The sequence below is a fragment of the Pseudophryne corroboree genome (genome assembly GCF_028390025.1).
Source record: "Pseudophryne corroboree isolate aPseCor3 chromosome 3 unlocalized genomic scaffold, aPseCor3.hap2 SUPER_3_unloc_29, whole genome shotgun sequence".
Taxonomy (NCBI): domain Eukaryota; kingdom Metazoa; phylum Chordata; class Amphibia; order Anura; family Myobatrachidae; genus Pseudophryne; species Pseudophryne corroboree.
Genome location: NW_026967518.1, coordinates 448,228 through 473,139, shown reverse-complemented (window position 1 = coordinate 473,139; position 24,912 = coordinate 448,228). Strand labels below are relative to the sequence as shown.

The following is a 24,912-nucleotide window of genomic DNA, read 5'->3' as shown; positions in this document are numbered from 1 at the left end:
TACAGATGTGTACAACAAAGATAACGTAAAAAGGATAAACTTACAGCTAAAGGAGTATTTCCCAGCAGTTGTTAAGTGGAACAAAATATTCTCCATTAAACAAAAAGAGTCAGAAACAGCTGCAGAATATTTTCACCGGGCACTATTAGAAATGGCAAAGTACACTGGTATAGAGGACATTAAGACCAATCCAAACCATCAAGAAGTAGCAGTATCTGTACTAATGGATGGTTTAAAGGAAACATTAAAGGCAAGGGTACAGACCACGCAACCATGTTGGCGAGGTCTGTCAGTGTCCACTTTGAGAGAGGCTGCTATTGATCACGACCGAAACATCACCAGACACAGGGAGTCGCAAAGTGATAAGTTAATGTCAGTAAGTATACAGGCCCTGACCACAAAGCAGCCTGCGTATGTACCACCAAACCCTGTGGGTAAGTCAACTGTGGTAACATGTTATTTTTGTCACAGACAGGGACACTTTGCACGAGACTGTAGATCAAGAAATATACAAAAATCTTACCAACCCCCTAGACAACGACACGACACACGACATTGGGATCAGGGTCCACAGAGACGGAGTTATGAGCCACATACAGGGGAAACAAAAAGATATCCCCCGAACAGAGACTGGCATGCCTCTGGTAGTTCCCAGCTATCTCCCTCACAAGTAGTTGCTGCCAGCGGGATTCAGGGAGGTCACCATACCCAATAGGGGTGTGGCCATACCTGTAATCTGCAGCCAGTAAAATTGATTGCCAACCTTGGAAGTGAACCCGAGGTCGCAATTAATGTAGCTGGTAAAACTTTAAACTTTCTTGTAGGCACAGGGGCGGCCAAGTCAGTGATAAATTCGACAGTGGGCATGAGAACCACTGGTAGGACAGTTCCAGCCATGGGAGTAACAGGAGTAGTCCAGCACTACCCTGTTAGCAAACCAGCCGAGATTACAATAGGGCCTTTACATACCAACCATTCCTTTTTGCTGGCTGCATCGGCACCAACAAATCTCCTGGGAAGAGACTTACTGTGTAAAATGGGGTGCGTCATTTATTGTACTCCTGAAGGTGTATTCTTGGACATACCTGAGAATCACGCTCAGGAAGTGCGAGACATGTTAGACTCCCCATCAAAATTAATGTCACATACCATTATGACAAATAGGAATCCATCCCAAGTAGAAGAGATGACATCCCAGATACCAGAGTCACTTTGGACAAAAGACGGACAAGACACTGGATTAATGGCAAACGTAGCTCCAGTAGTTGTACAAGTAAAAGATGGTAGGATAGCTCCAAAAATCCCACAGTATCCTCTGAAGCCAGAGGTGGAGTTAGGAGTTTTCCCAGTAATAGAGCGCTTGCTACAACAGGGCATTCTGGTAAGAACGTCCAGCACTGCCAATAGTCCCATCTTCCCTGTTAAAAAGAGTGGGGGGAGGGGTTACAGGCTAGTGCAGGATCTAAGGGGGATTAACAAAATAGTTGAGAGTCAGTTCCCCGTAGTGCCAAATCCAGCTGTCATCCTAATGCAAATCCCTCCCACTGCCAAATTTTTCACTGTCATTGACCTCTGCTCCGCTTTCTTTTCGGTACCTCTGCACCCTGACAGCCAATATTTGTTTGCATTCACATACAGAGGAGTCCAATATACGTGGACTCGATTACCCCAAGGTTTCATAGATAGTCCAAGTATATTTTCTCAGGCTTTGCATGATTGTTTACAGTCTTTCCAACCAGAGAGTGGATCAGTATTGATACAGTATGTGGACGATTTACTGCTGTGTTCAGATTCACTGGAAGTGTCCCTGAAGGATACGAAACAGCTCCTGTTTCATCTTTCAGACACAGGACACAAGGTTTCCAAAGACAAGTTGCAATTATGCCAAACTAAGGTAAAATATTTGGGACACTGTCTAACACAAGGACTGAGACACCTGACCGCTGATAGAATCCAAGCAATTAGAGACATGACTCTGCCACAAACCCAGCAACAGATCAGAACGTTTTTAGGAATGTGTGGGTATTGCCGTAATTGGATCCCAGGGTTTTCCATTTTAGCGTTACCTTTGCAGGAAATGGTCTCCTCAAACAAACCTGATCGGATTTCGCATACAGACGAGTCCGAAACAGCATTTGAGAGACTCAAACAGTGCCTAACGCAGGCACCAGCACTAGGTATGCCAGACTATGGAAAACCCTTTGAGCTATACGGAACAGAAAGTGCTGGTTGCGTGGCAGGCGTACTAACCCAAAAGCACGGTGATGCCAGCAGGCCAGTTGCATACTACAGCGCTCAGCTAGACACGGTAGCGCGATCCCTCCCCACATGCTTGCGAAGCGTTGCTGCGATAGCATTGCTAGTGACAAAAAGCGAAGATGTCGTGCTAGGCCACAACCTCACAATCCATACGCCACATGCAGTGTCAGCCTTATTGAATTCTGCCCAAACCAGACACGTCTCATCAGCGAGGTTTACAAGATGGGAATTGGCACTAATGGCCCCCGTAAACATCACCATAAGGAGATGCAGTGCATTAAATCCTGCAACATATCTCCCAGGTGTGCCTGGTCAGGCACAAAGGGTGGAAGGTGAGAGTGATGGGGAAGGAGGATTTAATACAAAGGAAGATACACATGATTGTATGGAATATTTGACCCAAAATTTTACCGCAAGGCCTGACATCAGTGACAACCCACTCGAAGACGCAGAACTCACGTTCTACACGGACGGTAGTTGTCACAGACAGTCAGACTCGGGAGACTTGTGTACTGGATACGCAGTCGTAGATGACCAAGACACCATAGAAGCGGAACCGCTAGGCCCACCTCACTCAGCCCAGGTTGCTGAACTGGTCGCCCTAACCAGAGCATGTGAATTGGCTAAGGGTAAGTCAGCCAATATCTACACCGATTCTAGATACGCCTTCGGGGTAGTTCATGATTTCGGAGCCTTATGGCGCCTCAGAAATTTCATGACGGCAGCTGGTACACCGGTAGCGCATGCAGCTCACATAAAAAGGCTTCTAACAGCGATACAGGAACCCGACAGAGTGGCTGTTATCAAATGTAAAGCTCACACATATAGCCAAGACCCCGTATCACTTGGTAACAGCCGAGCAGACGAAGCTGCTAAGCTAGCAGCCGGTACCCCCAGACAGACAGACACCACACAACTGATGGTATTTAATACCATCAACACACAGAAGTTGTGTGAAATGCAGAATTTGTGTTCCACACAGGAAAAGGCAGTCTGGAAGGCAAAGGGATATGGCCAGGAGTCCTCAGGACTCTGGACGGATGGACATGGTAAACCAGTGGCCCCCAGAGCATATCTTCCATGTCTGGCTGAAGCAGCTCACGGGCTGACTCATCTAGGCAAGGAGGGGATGTGCAAATTGGTAAGAGCATATTGGTGCGCCCCAGGATTCTCCTCTCATGCGAGTAAAAGAGCAATGTCATGCCTTACCTGTTTGAGAAAGAATATTGGAAAGGCAATACCTACAGAACCATCCCATATCCCACCTGCCGGCGGCCCTTTCCAGGTAATACAAATTGACTTTATACAATTACCCCCTTGTCGGAATTTGAAATATGTACTTGTCTGTATAGATGTTTTCTCGAATTGGGTCGAAGCATTCCTGCGGCTACAAATACCGCTATGTTTACAGCTAAGAAAATTGTGCAGGAATTTGTATGTAGATATGGTATCCCTAGAATAATCGAAAGTGATAGGGGTACCCATTTTACAGGTGATGTCTTTCAAGGAATGTGAAAGTTGATGGGAATTGATAGCAAGCTGCACACTCCGTACCGCCCACAGGCGAGTGCGAAAGTCGAAAGAGTGAACAGCACTATTAAAAATAAATTGAGTAAAGTGATGGCAGAGACAGGATTGACATGGCCAGAAGCTTTACCCATTGTATTGTACAGTATCAGAACCACTCCCAGGTCCCCTCTTAATCTGTCCCCCTTTGAAATCTTGTTTGGTCGACAACCGCATGTCATGATTAACCCTCAGGATGATATGAAATGTAACAATGAAGTGACTGTAAAGTACTTGATTAACATGAGTAAACAGTTAAGGAATCAAAATGATAATCTAAAGTTGGTGATTCCTGATCTACCTGATAGTAATTGTCATGACATTGAACCTGGGGATTATGTAATGATACGGAATTTTCTACGCTCAGGTTGCCTTATTGACAGATGGGAAGGACCATACCAGGTCTTATTGACTAGCACGACAGCATTGAAGGTTGCTGAGAGAGAGACTTGGGTTCATTCATCCCACTGCAAGAAGGTTGCTGATCCAGAGAAGTCCCGTGATAAGGAACAGACGGTAGAGGTTGTATCACTGGAGTGTCTGTTCCAGGAGGACTGAGGCGGCACCTGAGCCGTGAAATCTCAAGACCAAGAGCTGTTGTCGACTCCCCATTCCCTTTTATTGTTTTTCTCCACTTCCCATCCCCTCTCCCTCAAATTTCTTTTTCCCCCTTCTCATTCTTCTCCGTTTCCTCCTATAAGATGGACTTGCCCCAAGAGACTGTGATCCGGATTTTCCTGTTAACCATGATGTTGACCAGAGCAGTCTGTTCCGGCGAGAGTACCATGGAGGTCGAGAGAGGTTCTGGAATGGGTTCTGATGATAAAGATGGAGGCGTAAATTTCCAAGATCAACCTAACCAACAAGCAAAGGCGGGTATCAGAAAACGATCCGATAGCATTGACCATAGAAGAAATTGTGACGGATTGTTAGCTGAAGAAAACTGTATCTGTAGGCTCTGTAACAATGTCATTGAGGATGGGTGCATTAAGAAATGCCAATCCAGTTTTAATATCCATATGGACCGGCATCCATTGAGTGACTATCACTCCTTAGTGGGTAATGTGTTAAACAAAACAGCTTGTTGGGTATGCTCTCAAGTACCTCAAGGTCATAGCAAATCAGGGCTAGTACCATTTCCTTTAACGTTAGGGGAGGTACTTGAGTTAAGTGGTGGGAGACCGGTGGACAGGAGGTTTAATATCTCCAGCCCTCCTAGTTTAAAGCTCCACCAATACCACGTGGATAGGTCCCTATTATGTTTCAACATCTCCAATCCCCGAAAGCCGGGAAATTGGGAAGTGTCATGGAGTAACCAAACCATGACCTTTTCGCATAGAGCAGATAGAATGCCTACAGATACAGAGCTTGTACGCCACATAGCCAGTAGAGGAAAATCTTTCCGGTATAGGTACACCTTAGGAAATAGGATTACGAGAGTTGGAGAAGTATCACCAGGATACTGTGCACATATCGTACAACCTGATACGTGTACTAAGCAGATGGAAGAATTAGGGTCAGGAGATTTCACATGGAAGGTGTGTAATATGGTTATGTCCTACTCCGTCCCATATGTTCTCCCCGATGATGCATATTTCATATGCGGGAGGAAGGCGTACAAGTGGCTTGCCCCAAACTCTGAAGGATTGTGTTATATTGGAAAAGTATTGCCTGAAGTAATGACTGTGTCACATGACAAAATGAAAGACATACACCGTGGTGCCCAAGCTCCTTATACTCACACCCATTACGAGCACGTTGTTAAAAGGCACCTGATAGAGAAGACAGAGCATCCGGCCTCTGATCTGATAAGTGAATCCACCGGGATTCAATTCTTAATCGCGTTAGATTTCACCCGCACCGCTAGAGGAGTGCTAAATTATAAATACATATCGGCGCTCGCAAATTTGTTAGATAATATCACTGAAATGTATGATGACACGTTTAGATATACTGGAAGAGAACTTCAAGCTTATAAAACAGAACTGGTACAGCATAGAATGGTTCTTAATTACCTCACAGCAGTAACAGGCGGATATTGTGTTACATTGGCAACACAGTACGGCGTGAAGTGTTGCACGTATATCACGAATAGCACCGAGGATCCGGTCGAGGTCATAGACCAAAAGATGGACGATATTCTCCAATTGAAGTGGGAATTTCGCCGAAAACACAATCTCACCCTTGCTGCTGTAGGTAATGAGCTGACTGGTTGGGTGTCATGGTTGAACCCGCGAAATTGGTTCTCCGGTTTAGGAGAGTGGGCTCAAGGAGTCATAATGGATGTTGGGAAGTTTCTCCTATGTATCTTAGGTGTTGTCATATCAATTGGCTTGATATTTAGATGCGGTCAGGCTTTAATGAAGTGCAAACAAAGTACAAGAGTGATGAGTTTGAGGAGTGAGGAAACTGTAATTAACCTGGATTTGATTTATGACCCAACGATAGAAACAATGATGTGATGAAAATGCGATTATACGGTCCGTTTCTTTCACCTGTTTTTCTGGTTTTTCTCCAAGATAAAAAGACCCCCTTGGACGAGGAAGTTGACAAGACGCTATACAGACAACGGATAGACCAAAGAAGAAGTTTTGACCACTTGAGATACGGACATTTGATGAACTTTGCCATGGATCCCCAGTTTCCCTAGAATTCTTAAACTTACGCTAGCCCAACATTTTTTGTAAATCTAATGGCATTGACAAAGCTTTTTGCTCACACCTAATGGGCAAAACAGCGCAAAGAAGACGACTTTCAACTGATACCGAACAAAACTTCAACCGACAGATGTACATTAACCTGACATAGAATACCACTGCATTTACCATAAGTGTTCTTTATCTTCATTTCTACAACCCTCAGGTAATGACACACATAGTCGATAGGGAATCCAGGCACAGATATCAGCAACCACATACCTCCCCTATTCATGTATCATCAACTAAAATGTGCTCCCCCATTTTGTTACAACTGAAAGCCGAAATGAGCTCGGTAGAGTTTGACAGCCCATCCACAGACCCTTAATACGGGATAAGAAGGAATTCAAATGTATACTTCGCAATACCTTGAAGCTTGATTTACGACACGTACGGCACGATGATACATGACCCCCCAAACATGGACTCATACACACATGCTTCTGCTATCTCACTAGGTCATACCCTCTTCACACCTACTCCTCTCTCCTCCCTTACCCAACCATGGAAATGAATTAACCCCTGACATATATTTTTCTCCTTTTGAAATGTTTTAGAAGGTGGCAGTTATTATTGACTGCCAAAGGGTGGACTGTCAAAGTCAGAAAAATATCTCTATACACACTGCCATATTTGCACCTCATACTGGTCCGCGCTGCGCATGCGTACGCTCTCCCGTACGTGCACATACTCACAGTCGCGGGCACCCGCAGGCGCATGGTATGCGTATTTACGGTAGAGTTTATGTAATCATAGCGTGCGACTCATTCGTTACATATTTTCACTAATAATGTATTTTGTAGATCATGGTCCCTTTGATAGATTCTGAAAGTTTAGTTAACATAGCATGTTCCTGAACAGAGAGATCCCTCTTTGTATTGTACGAAGGGTCTAACAGGGGTCATACAGTAGTGTTTGGTACCCATCGGAAGAGTATTTAAATAGCAATATTCCGGTGTTGGTTTGGAGCGGATTAGTCGCTCGTGCGAATAGTTATGGACATAAGAAGTTTATGTCCATTTACTATTATTTGTTCTTACTTAGTCATGCGGCGGGAAACCCAGTATCCCACCCACCTGAACAGTTGGAAACAGTCACAGCCCACCTGTATGAATCAACCTATGACCTTTTGTTATAATGCGAAGCCGAATTCCTGTGTCCAATGGACAATGAGATTGTAGGGACCATTGAATTGTATTGTGTGTGGAGCATAAAAGACGAGCCTGTGGCATCCAGCTTTCACTTCTCTTCAACGGTTCTCATTGCTGATAATCGGGAGCTGGATGTCCAGAGGCGCTTGCGATCGTTTCCCCTTGTGCGTAAGTTTTCTCCGTAATCATATTGTCTTACTGTGAGCCATCTCTCTCTCTCCCTTCTCTTTCTCTCGTATTTTCCCTTAATTGTATTGTATTGTATTTCCCGTATAGTTATCTGGTTAGTTAGTCTATGTTATATTGTAGTGTGTGATTTGTACTGTGATTCCTTTTGCAAATATAATAGTCATAATACATATAATAGGTTTTGGACCCTAAGCCCAGGTATCTGTGTATTCTTTATAGTGTTAAGTATTCTCTGAGCGTCAGTGACGCTCAAACAGCTTTGTAGTTAATCAGGTTACATCAGGTTGCACTTACACTCTGTCTCTACACTAAGGTATACTGTGTATCTCATTGTTAAAGGTATAGATATAAAGGTTTTAACGTTGTGAGCGTCTACGCCGCTGGTGATCTCCTCGTGGTCCCGAGCGTCCGCTAGGCCATAGCGACTCATTACGTTAGTCGGCAGCCAATAGCGTGCTTGCCTGTGATCTCTGGGCCGTGAGCGAACGCGACGCTTGAGCGTCTCGACTACGGCTGAGCGATCGTTACGCAACTTGTGTACCCTTACGGTACCTCTTACGTAGACAGCGTACAGTGTTCTTAGACCTCATAAAGGGTGATATATACGATAAATATTTAGCTTTATCAACCGGTTCACCAAGATGGCACATTTCATCCCTCTCACCGGTCTTCCGTCAGCTTCCAAGTTGGCTCAAGTGTTTATACAAGAGATCTTCCGACTTCACGGTCTTCCTGAAGAGATCATCTCGGATCGTGGAGTACAATTTGTAGCCAAATTTTGGCGAAGTTTGTGTCAAGCCCTCCAAGTCAAGTTAAAGTTTTCCACGGCTTACCATCCTCAGACCAATGGTCAAACCGAGAGGGTGAATCAGGACTTGGAGGCCTTCCTCCGTATATATGTGTCTTCCTCTCAAGATGACTGGGTTCAACTCCTTCCTTGGGCCAAGTTCAGCCACAACAATTAATACCATTCCTCATCTTCTTCTACACCATTCTTCATTAATTATGGATTCCACCCTAAAGTCCCAGAATTCCAACCGCTTCCCGCAACTTCTGTTCCAGCAGTGGATGTCACCTTGCGTCAGTTTTCAAATAACTGGAGGAACGTCCGCGCAGCCCTGCTTAAAGCCTCATTCAGGTATAAGAAGTTTGCCGATAGGAAGCGTAGAGCGGTTCCTGCTCTCAAAGTGGGTGATCGTGTGTGGCTGTCCACGAAGAATTTGAGGTTGAGAGTTCCCAGCATGAAATTTGCACCTCGCTACATCGGACCCTTCAAGATTGAACAAGTCATCAATCCTGTTGCCTACAGGTTACAGTTACCATCCTTCTTGAAAATACCCAGGACATTTCATGTTTCTTTGTTGAAACCGCTGATCCTGAATCGGTTTCATTCCGCACTTCCTCCAGCTCCCAAAGTTCAGACTCAACGGGGAGTCGAGTACGAGGTGGCCAAGATTTTGGACTCACGTTTCCGTTACGGTCAGTTACAATACCTCATTGACTGGAAGGGCTATGGTCCTGAAGAACGCTCTTGGACCAATGCCTCAGACGTCCATGCTCCTGCCTTGGTCCGAAATTTCCACGCAAAGTTTCCTTTAAAGCCTAAGAAGTGTCCTGGGGCCACTCCTAAAGGGGGGGGGTGCTGTCACGATCCGGGTATCTGGACGCCATTACTTACCCTTCAGATGCCTTTTAAGGCTGGCTCAGCGTTCCAGGACCGGATCCCGCTGTTCCTGAGTTTCCACATGCAGAATGTCAGAGTGGTGATTTCATCAGCCGCGGCCTCCGCTGTGCCCGCGTGGTTAAATGTGCGCTTGTCAGTCTGGCGTCTCCTGTGGTCGGCGTCGCCATTACTGTTTCAATTCACACATGGATTACAAACCAAACTTCCCTCCAAGTGTCTGCATGGGCGCAGCCATCTTGGATTTTGTCATCTGATTATTTCCACCAATCTGCTGTCTGTATTGTTGATTTGCATAATTGCCTAGCCAACCCCTTCCTTGCTGCAGGTATAAGTATGCTGTGCCTGAGCAAGGAAGGCGTCAGTGCTTTGTTTGTCTAACCTAGTTCCAGTTTGTCTCTCTCCTGTGGTTGTCTTCCAGGTTCCAGCTCCTGTCTCCAGACTTCTGCTATAGAGACCCGCACCAGCATTCCATCTGCGGTGTAGCCTGACTCTCCGATCCATTCTGGACTCACCTGTTTCCAGCTACAACAATCACCTGCTTCCAGCCCAGCTTCCAGCAGTGTATAGCTTCTCTTAAAGGGCCGGTGTCCTTTTCTGCAGTTTACCACTCTCCACCGGTATTATTATTTCACCGCTCTCAAACTCCAAACTTCATTATTATTTCATCGCTCTCAAGTTCGTTTATTATTTAACTGGTTCCAGCCAGTATCCACTCCGTACCAACAACAGTCTGGTTCCAGCCAGTATCCACAGCAGCCGTTTTACCTTCAGCAGCCCAGCCTTTCCTGGAACATCAGCTGGTACGATCCTGGGTTCTCTCCATTGCTACAGTCAGGCCTGGTAAGGACTTTCCAACTAGAAGATTATAAGAACTGTCTCACACTACCAGTGCCTGTGGCCCTTGCCACCCTGTAGTACCCAGGAATTGTATTTATCCTCTGTTGACTTTTATGTTTCCTTTTACTACTGCTGTGTTACGGAGTTTGTCATAATAAACATCATTGACTTTTATCCTGGTTGTCGTGGTCACGCCTTCGGGCAGTTATTCTACATGTTACTTACATGTCTAGGGGTCTGATACAACCTCCCAGGTTCCGTTACATCTCAGCCCCTACAACTGAGGCTGCCTCCCGTCAGCTCAGGCCCTCAGTTGTGACACCTTTTTTGTGGTACCTGGGGTAATATCAGAAATGTGCAACACATTTTTCATTGCAGTAATCATGTAACGGGTGGCTCTATTGGAATGTACACTAGTCTCATCATCGTCGACACTGGAGTCACTATCCGTGTCGACATCTGTGTCTGCCATCTGAGGTAGCGGGCGTTTTAGAGCCCCTGATGGCTTTTGAGACGCCAGGGCAGGCACGGGCTGAGAAGCCGGCTGTCCCACATGTGCTATGTCGTCAAACCTTTTATGTAAGGAGTCGACACTATCACGTAATTCCTTCCATAAGTCCATCCATTCAGGTGTCGGCCCCGATGGGGGTGACATCACATTTATCGGCACCTGCTCCGCCTCCACATAACTAAAACAAAATCACCAAGTAGGCGCACGGTACCAGTGATGTTGATAAAAACACAATTTATTAACATAAAACCAATAACAAACTGATTAAAAGACACAACACTACACAGAGCATATAACTGAGGTATTATACCTTATAATTCACACATAAAAGTGTATTAATAAGTGAAAGGGACACTAATATGCAGGAGAACCCGTCTCTGTAAGAACCCTCAACAAACAAGAGTACAGAAGTAAGGGCCACACTTGACACATTAAGTGTCCCACGGAGCACGACATCCATCACTTTCAGCCGTCTGTTACAAGTTACCGGTGAATGATCCAGCCTGTGATTCAATCATTCCACTCTAACTTTCCTTGCATTTGGAACATTGTTACCTCCTGCCCGGCCGGGCGTCGCTCAGCAAGCTGGAGGATCTGTATGGTGGTCTGATACAGGCAACTGGTGCTGCACAGAAAGAAATGGCCTTTATCTGAATATACCGCTGACGGATGTCTCACCCATGCACAGGGTGATAACAAGCGGTTCCTTAACCATTTATCCCGTGCAGTAAGAGATCATTACGTCTCAATGAGTAACATTAATCGGCTGGTTTATTTTGCTCCAAGGAAACACTATTTAAATCTGGACACCTTTATGGTCACAAACACTAATTACATCAGTTTACAGGACTTCCTTTTCATTTAAACTGTCTGATATGGAATTAATGTGAGAGATTAACCCTATCTTACAGAGACGGGTTCTCCTGCATATTAGTGTCCCTTTCACTTATTTATACACTTTATGTGTGAATTATAAGGTATAATACCTCAGTTATATGCTCTGTGTAGTGTTGTGTCTTTTAATCAGTTTGTTATTGGTTTTATGTTAATAAATTGTGTTTTTATCAACATCACTGGTACCGTGCGCCTACTTGGTGATTTTGTTTTAGTTGTTTCACTTTCAGGAGGCCGGCTACCTCCTTACCAAGTGGCTGCCATTACCAGTGCTATATTTGCACGACCCTGTTCAGCGCCTAAAAACCTTTTTTCTGTCCGCCTCCACATAAGCCTCCTCATCAAACATGTCGACACAGCCGTACCGACACACCGCACACACACACAGGGAATGCTCTGACTGAGGACAGGACCCCACAAAGCCCTTTGGGGAGACAGAGAGAGAGTATGCCAGCACACACCAGAGCGCTATATAAAACATGGATATACACTACACCAGGCTTTCCCAACCACGGTCCTCAAGGCACACCAACAGTGCAGGTTGTAGTGATATCCAGGCTGCAGCACAGATGGTTAAATCAAAATAACTGAGCTACTAATTAAGTCACCTGTGCGGAAGCCTGGATATCACTAAAACATGCACTGTTGGTGTGCCTTGAGGACCGTGGTTGGGAAAGCCTGCACTACACAGTGATTTTTCCCCTATAGCTGCTTATATAATACAGATTGCGCCTAAAATTAGTGCCCACCCCTCTCTTTTTTACCCTATGTAGTCTGGAACTGCAGTACCTAATCATAGGATATTTAAATGGTCTAATTATATGGTGATTTTTCCTCATTTTAATCACAGTACTGTGCTATAGACATTATCCATACAAAGTAAACTGATTCTTTTGGATGAAATCTCTAGGTGAAATACACCTTATTTGAATACAGGCTGGCCAGCATATGTGGACATTTACGTTTAATGAATCAGTGCACTGTATTGTGATTTTTTATTAAGGGATTATATTTTGAATACGATACCATTATTTAAGTTTAAAGTGATTATGGCATCATTGCGGGTTCTTTTATAAGATCTAGATGGTTTAAAATCTGCTACAATTGTTCAATAATATTGTGAGGTCACCTCTGAATCAGATAGTATATACTGTATATTTTATTTTATCTATCCATATTTTTGGATTATTAATAAAATTATTATATTTTAAAAGTTAATCCTGTTGCGCACAGATTGGTTTCTTTTTCTTCACTGCAGGGGAGAGCCTGGGGAGCGATCCTTCCAGCGGAGCTGTGAGGGAAAATGGCGCCAGTGTGCTGAGGGAGATAGCCCCGCCCCTTTTCAGGCGGGCTTCTCCCGCTTTTTTTATACAGTTATGGCAGGGGATTTTACAGACTATATTATGTGTTAATTTGCCAAGTAAGGAGTTTATATTGCTGCTCAGGGCGCCCCCCCCCCGCGCCCTGCTCCCATCAGTGACCGGACTGTGTGGTGTGCCTGGGGAGCAGGAGTATAATATGGGCTGATGGCTCCTGATGTATGAGATATACCAGAGAGAGTGGAGAGGAGACTGGTCAGATCTCTGGGCTGGTAACACACAGTGACATGATGTGAGGGGGAGAGCAGGAGTATAATTAGGGCTGATGGCTCCTGATGTATGAGATACACCAGAGAGTGTGGGGAGGAGACTTGTCAGATCTCTGGGCTGGTAACACACAGTGACATGATGTGAGGGGGAGAGCAGGAGTATAATTAGGGCTGATGGCTCCTGATGTATGAGATACACCAGAGAGTGTGGGGAGGAGACTTGTCAGATCTCTGGGCTGGTAACACACAGTGACATGATGTGAGGGGGAGAGCAGGAGTATAATATGGGCTGATGGCTCCTGATGTATGAGATATACCAGAGAGAGTGGAGAGGAGACTGGTCAGATCTCTGGGCTGGTAACACACAGTGACATGATGTGAGGGGGAGAGCAGGAGTATAATAGGGGCTGATGGCTCCTGATGTATGAGATACACCAGAGAGTGTGGGGAGGAGACTGGTCAGATCTCTGGGCTGGTAACACACAGTGACATGATGTGAGGGGGAGAGCATGAGTATAATAGGGGCTGATGGCTCCTGATGTATGAGATACACCAGAGAGTGTGGGGAGGAGACTGGTCAGATCTCTGGGCTGGTAACACACAGTGACATGATGTGAGGGGGAGAGCAGGAGTATAATAGGGGCTGATGGCTCCTGATGTATGAGATACACCAGAGAGTGTGGGGAGGAGACTGGTCAGATCTCTGGGCTGGTAACACAGTGACATGAAGTGAGGGGGAGAGCAGGAGTATAATAGGGGCTGATGGCTCCTGAATCCACACTGGGCACATAAAGTTCCCTAATTTGTACTGACAGAGGAGGGTGCAGGATAAGAGATTGCTGTAGTGACTGAAGGAGAATATGTGACTTCTGTAATAAGTGTTTATTACTCACCAGTGCTGATATCTGTAGGGATCTCCTCCTCCTTACACTGCTGATCACCCCTCACATACGTCTCTTCTTCTCCCTCTGTATCTTCTGCCTTTATATCAGTCACATACGTCTCTTCTTCTCCCTCTATATCTTCTGCCTTCATATCAGTCACATACGTCTCTTCTTCTCCCTCTATATCTTCTGTCTTTATATCAGTCATATACGTCTCTTCTTCTCCCTCTATATCTTCTCCCTTCATATCAGTCACATACGTCTCCTCTTCTCCCTCTATATCTTTGTCTTTAACATTATTTATTTGGGCTTCACCCTATGTAAACCATCAATAAAAGAAGACTGTAATAATTGTTGATTTCAGTAATAGATTAAACAATACAAATTTATTGACACACACAGCTGCTCTACACATCATATAGTGACAGTCACTTTGGTATATTGGGGAGACCCTAAATCCCACCTACCTGATCCTCCTGTGGGATCCTGTGATTCTCCTCTGTACAGTCCTGGGAATACAGAGGACGGGGACATCTCTCTGGGGTATCTCTGTTACTGGGTCCATCTGTAGGAGACACACAGTGACTGAGTACAGTGTATATATGTGATTATCAGGTGATGTGTGTATATAGGGGCCCCCATACCTGCTCTCCCCTGTACAATACATGACAGTCTCCTATTACCCAGTGATGTGAGGGGCCGGTGATTCTCCATCATCACGTCCTTGTACAGACCCCTGTGTTCCTCTATATACTCCCCCTCCTGCATGGAGACATAGACAGTGACATCCTGACACCTTATAGGAACCTGACACACACAGTGATACAGTCATCACCCAAACACATCCCCTGGTGTTACTGTATAATGTCCCATTCCCTGTAGTCACCTCTCCAGTCATCACCCAGACACGTCCCCTGGTGTTACTGTATAATGTCCAATTCCCAGCAGTCACCTCTCCAGTTATCACCCAGACACATCCCCTGGTGTTACTGTATAATGTCCCATTTCCAGCAGTCACCTCTCCAGTCATCACCCAGAGACATCCCCTGGTGTTACTGTATAATGTCCCATTCCCAGCAGTCACCTCTCCAATCATCACCCTGACACATCCCCTGGTGTTACTGTATAATGCCCCATTCCCAGCAGTCACCTCTCCAGTCATCACCCAGACACTTTCCCTGGTGTTACTGTATAACATCCCATTCCCAGGAGTCACCTCTCCAGTCATCACCCAGACACTTTCCCTGGTGTTACTGTACAATGCCCCATTCCCAGAAGTCACCTCTCCAGTCATCACCCAGACACATACCCCGGTGTAACTGTATAATGCCCCATTCCCAGCAGTCACCTCTCCAGTCATCACCTAGACACATCCCCTGGTGTTACTGTATAATGTCCCATTCCCAGCAGTCACCTCTCCAGTCATCACCCAGACACTTTCCCTGGTGTTACTGTACAATGCCCCATTCCCAGAAGTCACCTCTCCAGTCATCACCCAGACACATACCCCGGTGTAACTGTATAATGTCCCATTTCCAGCAGTCACCTCTCCAGTCATCACCCAGACACGTCCCCCGATGTTACTGTATAATGTCCTATTCCCAGCAGTCACCTCTTTAGTCATCACCCAGATACGTCCCCTGGTGTTACTGTATAATGTCCCATTCCCAGTAGTCACCTCTCCAGTCATCACCCAGATACGTCCCCTGGTGTTAATGTATAATGTCCCATTCCCAGCAGTCACCTCTCCAGTCATCACCCAGATATGTCCCCTGGTGTTACTGTATAATGTCCCATTCCCAGCAGTCACCTCTCCAGTCATCACCCAGACACATACCCTGGTGTTACTGTATAATGCCCCATTCCCAGCAGTCACCTCTCCAGTCATCACCCAGACACATCCCCCGGTGTTACTGTATAATGCCCCATTCCCAGCAGTCACCTCTTCAGCCATCACCCAGACACATCCCACGGTGTTACTGTATAATGTCCCATTCCCAGCAGTCACCTCTCCAGTCATCACCCAGACACTTTCCCTGGTGTTACTGTACAATGCCCCATTCCCAGAAGTCACCTCTCCAGTCATCACCCAGACACATACCCCGGTGTAACTGTATAATGCCCCATTCCCAGAAGTCACCTCTCCAGTCATCACCCAGACACATACCCCGGTGTAACTGTATAATGTCCCATTTCCAGCAGTCACCTCTCCAGTCATCACCCAAACACGTCCCCCGATGTTACTGTATAATGTCCTATTCCCAGCAGTCACCTCTTTAGTCATCACCCAGATACGTCCCCTGGTGTTACTGTATAATGTCCCATTCCCAGTAGTCACCTCTCCAGTCATCACCCAGATACGTCCCCTGGTGTTAATGTATAATGTCCCATTCCCAGCAGTCACCTCTCCAGTCATCACCCAGATATGTCCCCTGGTGTTACTGTATAATGTCCCATTCCCAGCAGTCACCTCTCCAGTCATCACCCAGACACGTCCCCTGGTGTTATTGTATAATGTCCCATTCCCAGCAGTCACCTCTCCAGTCATCACCCAGACACATCCCCCGGTGTTACTGTATAATGCCCCATTCCCAGCAGTCACCTCTCCAGTCATCACCCAGACACATCCCCCGGTGTTACTGTATAATGCCCCATTCCCAGCAGTCACCTCTTCAGCCATCACCCAGACACATCCCACGGTGTTACTGTATAATGTCCCATTCCCAGCAGTCACCTCTCCAGTCATCACCCAGACACATCCCCTGGTGTTACTGTATAATGCCCCATTCCCAGCAGTCACCTCTCCAGTCAGCAACTGAATGATCTTGTTGGTGAGTTTCAGGATCTTCTGGTCATTGTGTCTTTCATGTGTCAGTGAGTGAGGTGGGGGCACCGTGATGGGGCTCTGGGTTCTACTCAGTCCTCCAGATACACAGGGATGGCTGCTGGTTATCTCACACTCATTGGATGTCTTCTTCACTATTGTGTAATCCTGTGTAATGGTGGAGACATCAAATATCAATATATACACTCCCAGATCCCCTCACCTCCCCAGTCATGTCCCTGTATTATTACTATAGAAATAAGTGACGTCACTGTGACACTCCCAGATCCCCTTACCTCCTCAGTCATGTCCCTGTATTATTACTATAGATATAAGTGACGTCACTGTGACTCTTCCAGACTCCTTCAACTCTCCAGTCACGTCCCTGTATTATTGATATAGATATAATTGACGTCACTGTGCCGCTTCCAGATCCCCTCCCCAGTCATGTCCCTGTATTATTACTATAGATATAAGCGATTTCACGGTGAAGCTCCCAGATCCCATCACCTCCCCAGTCATGTCCCTGTATTATTACTATAGATATAAGTGATGTCACTGTGATGCTCTAAGACCCCCTCACTTCCCCAGTGACAGCCCTGTATTATTACTATAGATATAAGTTATGTCACTGTGACACTCCCAGATCCCCTTACCTCTCCAATCATGTCCCTGTATTATTACTATAGATATAAGTGATGTCACAGTGATGCTCCCAGATCCCCTCACCTCCCCAGTCATGTCCCTGTATTATTATTATAGATATAAGGTCACTTTGATGCTCTCAGATCCCCTCACCTCCCCAGTCATGTCCCTGTATTATTATTATAGATATAAGGTCACTTTGATGCTCCCAGATCCCCTCACCTCCCCAGTCATGTCCCTGTATTATTACTATAGATATAAGGTCACAGTGATGCTCCCAGATCCCCTCACCTCCCCAGTCATGTCCCTGTATTATTACTATAGATATAAGGTCACTGTGACGCTCCCAGATCCACACACCTCCCCAGTCATGTCCCTGTATTATTACTATAGATATAAGGTCACTGAGACGCTCCCAGATCCACTCACCTCCCCAGTCAGTAGGTAGATGATCTCCAGGGTGATATTTATTATCTTTTCAGTCCTGTGACTTCTGTCCTTGTCCATCCTTTGTGAATCAGAGAGAATACAGAACGTGTGATGTGTAATAAAGACTCCGTTCCCCACAGCTGGAGTTCCTTGGAATAAATATAATACATAAAACATATTGTACATGTAACGTAGTAAATATAAAATAGAGTGGCCATTAAGTCTCCTATTTCCCCACAGCCATAGAGTCCTGGTCAGTGTCTCCGAGGTTCCTGTGACCCAGCCCCATAAGGCTGTACTGCATAGTGGGACTGATCTAGAATGTAGCGCTATTGTGGGTGGAGTCACAATGAGCTGATGTTCGGTACACCGCTCATGTGCAAAACCCGTACGGAGCATGTGCTCTATGTGTCCTGTGTTGTCAGACGAGTATGGCTGCAGCCATGAAGTGGTGTAAGGGTGAGAACTGGTTGTGAAGGGACAGGGTCTCCTGAGGGAAATTTCATGGCCTCATTCATTGAGCTGCGGCGTACAGTCTCCGTGACCTCAGGATTCACAGATCCAGCCGATGGTGTAGCAAAGGTGGCAGAAGACAGGCAAGGAGGTGGCAGAAGACAGGAGGTGGAAAGGCGGCAGGAGACAGGCAGGGAAAAGGTTGCAGGAGACAGGCAGGGGAAAGGTTGCAGGAAACAGGCAGGGGAAAGGTTGCAGGAGACAGGCAAGGAGGTGGCAGGAGACAGGGAGGGGGTATAGATATAAGGTCACAGTGATGCTCCCAGATCCCCTCACCTCCCCAGTCATGTCCCTGTATTATTACTATAGATATAAGGTCACTGTGACGCTCCCAGATCCACACACCTCCCCAGTCATGTCCCTGTATTATTACTATAGATATAAGGTCACTGAGACGCTCCCAGATCCACTCACCTCCCCAGTCAGTAGGTAGATGATCTCCAGGGTGATATTTATTATCTTTTCAGTCCTGTGACTTCTGTCCTTGTCCATCCTTTGTGAATCAGAGAGAATACAGAACGTGTGATGTGTAATAAAGACTCCGTTCCCCACAGCTGGAGTTCCTTGGAATAAATATAATACATAAAACATATTGTACATGTAACGTAGTAAATATAAAATAGAGTGGCCATTAAGTCTCCTATTTCCCCACAGCCATAGAGTCCTGGTCAGTGTCTCCGAGGTTCCTGTGACCCAGCCCCATAAGGCTGTACTGCATAGTGGGACTGATCTAGAATGCAGCGCTATTGTGGGTGGAGTCACAATGAGCTGATGTTCGGTACACCGCTCATGTGCAAAACCCGTACGGAGCATGTGCTCTATGTGTCCTGTGTTGTCAGACGAGTATGGCTGCAGCCATGAAGTGGTGTAAGGGTGAGAACTGGTTGTGAAGGGACAGGGTCTCCTGAGGGAAATTTCATGGCCTCATTCATTGAGCTGCGGCGTACAGTCTCCGTGACCTCAGGATTCACAGATCCAGCCGATGGTGTAGCAAAGGTGGCAGAAGACAGGCAAGGAGGTGGCAGAAGACAGGAGGTGGAAAGGCGGCAGGAGACAGGCAGGGAAAAGGTTGCAGGAGACAGGCAGGGGAAAGGTTGCAGGAAACAGGCAGGGGAAAGGTTGCAGGAGACAGGCAAGGAGGTGGCAGGAGACAGGGAGGGGGTGGCAGGAGACAGGGGAAAGGCGGCAGGAGACCGGCCAGGGGGAGCAGGAGACAGGGAAAAGGCGACAGGCAGGGAAAAGGCGGCAGGCGACAGGCAGGGAAAAGGCGGCAGGAGACAGGCAGGTAGGCAGCAGGGTGGAGGTGGCAGGAGACAGGCAGGGGAAAGGCGGCAGGAGACAGACGGGGTAAAGGCAACAGGAGACAGGCAGGGGAAAGGCGGCAGGAGACAGGCAGGGGAAAGGCGGCAGGAGACAGGCAGGGGAAAGGCGGCAGGATACATTATTTGTTCTCAGGAGATTGAATAATTTCTTAATCATTTGTAATAAAAGTTATGTTTTACTCTGAGAATATCTCATTATTTCTTCACAAGAGTGCGTCCACAAAGAAGTCTACTTTCTTTCTCTTGTCACTGTGACACTCCCAGGTCCCCCTCACCTCCCCAGTCATGTCCCTGTATTATTACTATAGATATGTGATGTCACTGTGACGCTCCCAGATCCCCTCACCTCCCCAGTCATGTCCCTGTATTATTACTATAGATATAAGTGATGTCAAAGTGACACTCCCAGATCCCTTTACCTCCCCAGTCATGTACCTTTATTACTATAGATCTAAATGATGTCACTGTGACACTCCCAGGAGTGTGATATACATTTGCTTCATACTGCTCCAATTATCATCTGTTACACATGCCAGGGATATTATGGTCTCTGCTTTAATATATCCGAGAATTTGAGCAATATTTTCAATCCCCACAATTACATATAATAAAATTAATAATAATAATAACAACGACACTAAAGGCTGCACCCCAGCATAAACATAATAACATATGTCTTTATTAACAGGACACCACAGGTTGCTCCTCCAGTATAATAATAATAAAAGGACACCACAGGCTACTCCCCCTGTATAATAATAACAGGACACCACAAGCTGCTCCTCCTGTATAATAATAATAATTACAGGACACCACAAGCTGCTCCCTCTGTATAATAATAATAGTAATAATAGTAATAATAATTACAGGACACCACACACTGCTACCCCTGTATTGTAATAATAATAATAATAATAATAATAATAACAAGAGACAACAGGCTGCTTCCCCTGTATAAAAATAATATCAGGACACCACAGGCTCCTCCCCCTGTATAATAATAATAATAATAATAATAAAAATAGGACACCACAGGCTGCTCATCCTGTATAATAATAACAAGACACCACAGGCTGCTCCTGCTGTATAATAATAATAATAATAATAATAATAATAACAGGATACCACAGGTTGCTCCCCCTGTATAATAATAATAATAATAATAATAATAATAATAACAACAAGAGACAACAGGCTGCTTCCCCTGTATAAAAATAATATCAGGACACCACAGGCTCCTCCCCCTGTATAATAATAATAATAATAATAAAAATAGGACACCACAGGCTGCTCATCCTGTATAATAATAACAAGACACCACAGGCTGCTCCTGCTGTATAATAATAATAATAATAATAATAATAATAACAGGACACCACAGGCTGCTCCCCCTATATAATAATAAAAATAACAGGACACCACAGGCTGCTCCTCCTGTATAATAATAATAATAATATCAGGACACCACGGGCTGCTCCCCCTGTATAATAATAATAACAGGACACCACAGGCTGCTCCCCTGTATAGTAAGACGCCTTTACCTGATCTCCACGAACACTGCGAGGCCTAGCTCCTCCCCCTTGCGTCGTAACTCCTCCCCCAAATGCAAAAGGTCCCTTAGCCTACTTGATTCTAGCATCTACCATTACCTGATCTCTACGGACAACGACAAGGTACAGTGACCGGAAGTAAGGAGGAAAGCACAGGCAGGAAGTAGGGCATGATTGGCACGGGCCGCTTCCTGGTGACTGGCCCCTCCCCTGCCACACCACGCTCACAGCCCGTGTTCTGTAATGACTATTACTATACATGTCCTCAGTGCAGGAGGCCGGCGGCCATTTTCTTGTAGACCAATCCGGCAGCAGCTGCAGCAGCAGCAATAGGTTCCCTGGCCGTGTAGTGACGTCAGGAGCGGCGGCCATTTTCCCCTGGTCTGAGCTCCGCCTTCCTTCTATCATTCCCACAAGGCAGCAGGAGCAGAGAGCAGCCATTGCTGTGTCTGGCAGCAGGTAATGATATTATTATTATTATTCTATAGGCTGAGCAGCTCTGGTGTCAGGTTCTGTACTACAGGGGGAGCAGCCTCTGGTGCCTTGTTATAGTGCAGCTGGAGCAGCTTCTGGTGCTGCATTATCCCTGTACAGGTGGCTGACACTCTAGTGACCTATTACTGTAATACAGGTGGCACAGATCCTGCCGTTACCGTAATACAAGTGGCGCAGACCGCGCCATTACCGTAATACAGGTGGCGCAGACCCCGCCGTTGTCGTAATACAGGTGGCGCAGACCCCGCCGTTACCGTGATACAGGCGGCTCGGACCTCACCGTTACGGTAATGCAGGCGGCGCGGATTACGCCATTACCGTAATACAGGTGGCGCAGCCCCTGCCGTTACCGTAATACAGGGGGACGCAGACCCCGCCGTTACCATAATACAGGTGGTGCAGATCCCACCGTTACCGCAATACAGGTGGCGCAGACCCAGCCGTTACCGTAATACAGGTGGCGCAGACCCCGCCGTTACCGGAATACAGGTGGCGCGGACCGCGCCATTACCGCACACACGAGACATTAATGTGTTCTGTCCTGTGGCATTGTACTATACAGGGGTAGCGACCTGTATTGTCTTGCTATACAGAGATAGGGGCCTGTGTTTTATTACTATACAGAGGGAGTGGACTGTGTTGTTCTAATATACAGAGGAGCTGTTTAATATACAGGGGAGCAGCATGTGATTTCCTACTCTACAGGGGGAGTGGCCTGTGGCATCCTCCTATACAGGGGTAGTGGATTGTGACGTCCTACTATACAGGGGAAGGGGGCTGTGGTGTCTTGTTACTAATATTATATAGTGTGAGTGGCATGTATTGTCTTTCTATACAGAAGGAGTGGCCTGTGTTGTCATAATAGACAGGAGAAGTGGCCTGTGTTATAATATACAGGGGTAGCATCCTGTGCTGTCATAATATACAGGGGCAGTGGCCTGTGTTTTCATAATATACAGGGGTAGCATACTGTGCTGTCATAGTATACAGGGGGAGCAGCCTCTGTTGTCATAGTATACAGAGCGAGCGGCCTGTGTTGTTATAATATTCAGGGGGAGTGTCCTGTACTGTCATAATATACAGGGGTAGCATCCTGTGTTGTTATACAGGGGGAGTGTCCTGTACTGTCATAATATACAGGGGTAGCATACTGTGCTGTCATAGTATACACGGGGAGCGGCCAGTGTTGTCATAGTATACAGAGCGAGCGGCCTGTGTTGTTATACAGGGGGAGTGTCCTGTACTGTCATAATATACAGGGGTAGCATGCTGTACTGTCATAGTAAACGGGGAGCGGCCTGTGTTGTCATAATATACAGGGGTAGCATCCTGTGCTGTCATAGTATACAGGGGTAGCATCCTGTGTTGTCATAGTATACAGGGGGAGCGGCCTGTATTGTCCTAATATACAGGGGGAGTGGCCTGTCTTGTCATAATATACAGGGGTAGCATCTTGTGTTGTCATAGTATACTGGGGTAGCATCCTGTGTTGTCATAATTTACAGGGGTAGCATCCTGTGTTATAGTATACAGGGGGAGTGGCCTGTGTTGTCATAATAGACAGGAGGAGTGGGCTGTGTTGTCATAATATACAGGGGTAGCATCCTGTGTTGTCATAATAGAGAAGAAGAGAGGCCTGTGTTGTCATAATAGACAGGAGGAGCGGCCTGTGGCATCCTACTCTACAGGGGCAGCGGCCTGTGTTATAATATTTACTTCCTTTCGTTCCTCACACTCACTGCTTGACCTATTCCAGTCTGGCTTCCGTCCTCCCCACTCCAGTGAACTGCCCTTACAAAAGTCTGCAATGACCTCCATGCTGCTAAATCCTACTCTCTACTTGTTCTTCTTGATCTCTCTGCTGCTTTTGACACTGTGGACCACACTCTCTTACTGCAAATCCTTCACTCCATTGGTCTGCGTGATACTGCCCCCTCCTGGCTGTCTTCCTGCCTCTCTGACCATTCTTTCTCTGTCTCCTCTCATGACTCCAGCTCCTCCCTCTTCCCCTAACTGTAGATGTCCCCGAAGGTTCTGTCCTTGGTCCTCTTCTTTTCTCTCTCTCTATACGTCCTCACTAGGTAAGCTCATTAGTTCTTTTGATTTCCAATATCATCTCTATGCTGATGACACTCAAATCTAACTTTCCTCTCTCCGGACCTCTCTCCTGCTCTCCTTACTCGTATCTCCAACTGTCTCTTGATGTTCCAGCGCTTTATTACACCTAACATGTCTAAGACCGAGCTGATCATCTTCCCTCCCTCCCGCATAACCTCACCTCCTACAATCTTATTATCTATTGATCGCACTACTATCTCCTCTAGCCCCCAAGTGCGCTGTCTTGGAGTAATCCTTCCATCCTCCCTCTCCTTCACACCACACATTCAGCATCTCTCACGGTGCTGCCGTTTTCATCTAAAAAATATTTCCAAGATTAGACCCTTTCACACCCAGAATTCCACCAAGACCCTGAGCCACTCACCGGTCATCTCCAGACTGGACTACTGTAATCTCCTCCTGACTGGCACCCCTAACACATACATAACTCCACTCCAATCTACCCTCAATGCTGCTGCCTGGCTCATCTTCCTCACCAAATGTACTACGTCCACCTCCCCTCTCCTACAAGCCCTTCACTGGCTCCCCTTCCCCTTCAGAATCCAATTCAAACTTCTCACACTCACTTACAAAGCCCTCACCCACTCCTCTCCCATTTACATCTCTGATCTTATCTCCCTTTACACCACCACCTGTCCTCTTTGCTCTGCTAATGCACGCCGCCTCTCCTGCCAACTGATTACCTCCTCCCACTCCTACCTACAAGATTTCTCACGTGCTGCTCTCTTTCTCTGGAATTCTCTACTTCTCCCCATCC

The 24,912-nt window shown here is 46.3% G+C and overlaps 1 pseudogene; it reads right to left on the bottom strand.

Annotated features, from left to right (window-relative positions):
* LOC134983912 (gastrula zinc finger protein XlCGF57.1-like) overlaps nt 1-24,912 on the bottom strand; it is a 142,832-nt pseudogene that overhangs the window by 28,862 nt on the left and 89,058 nt on the right.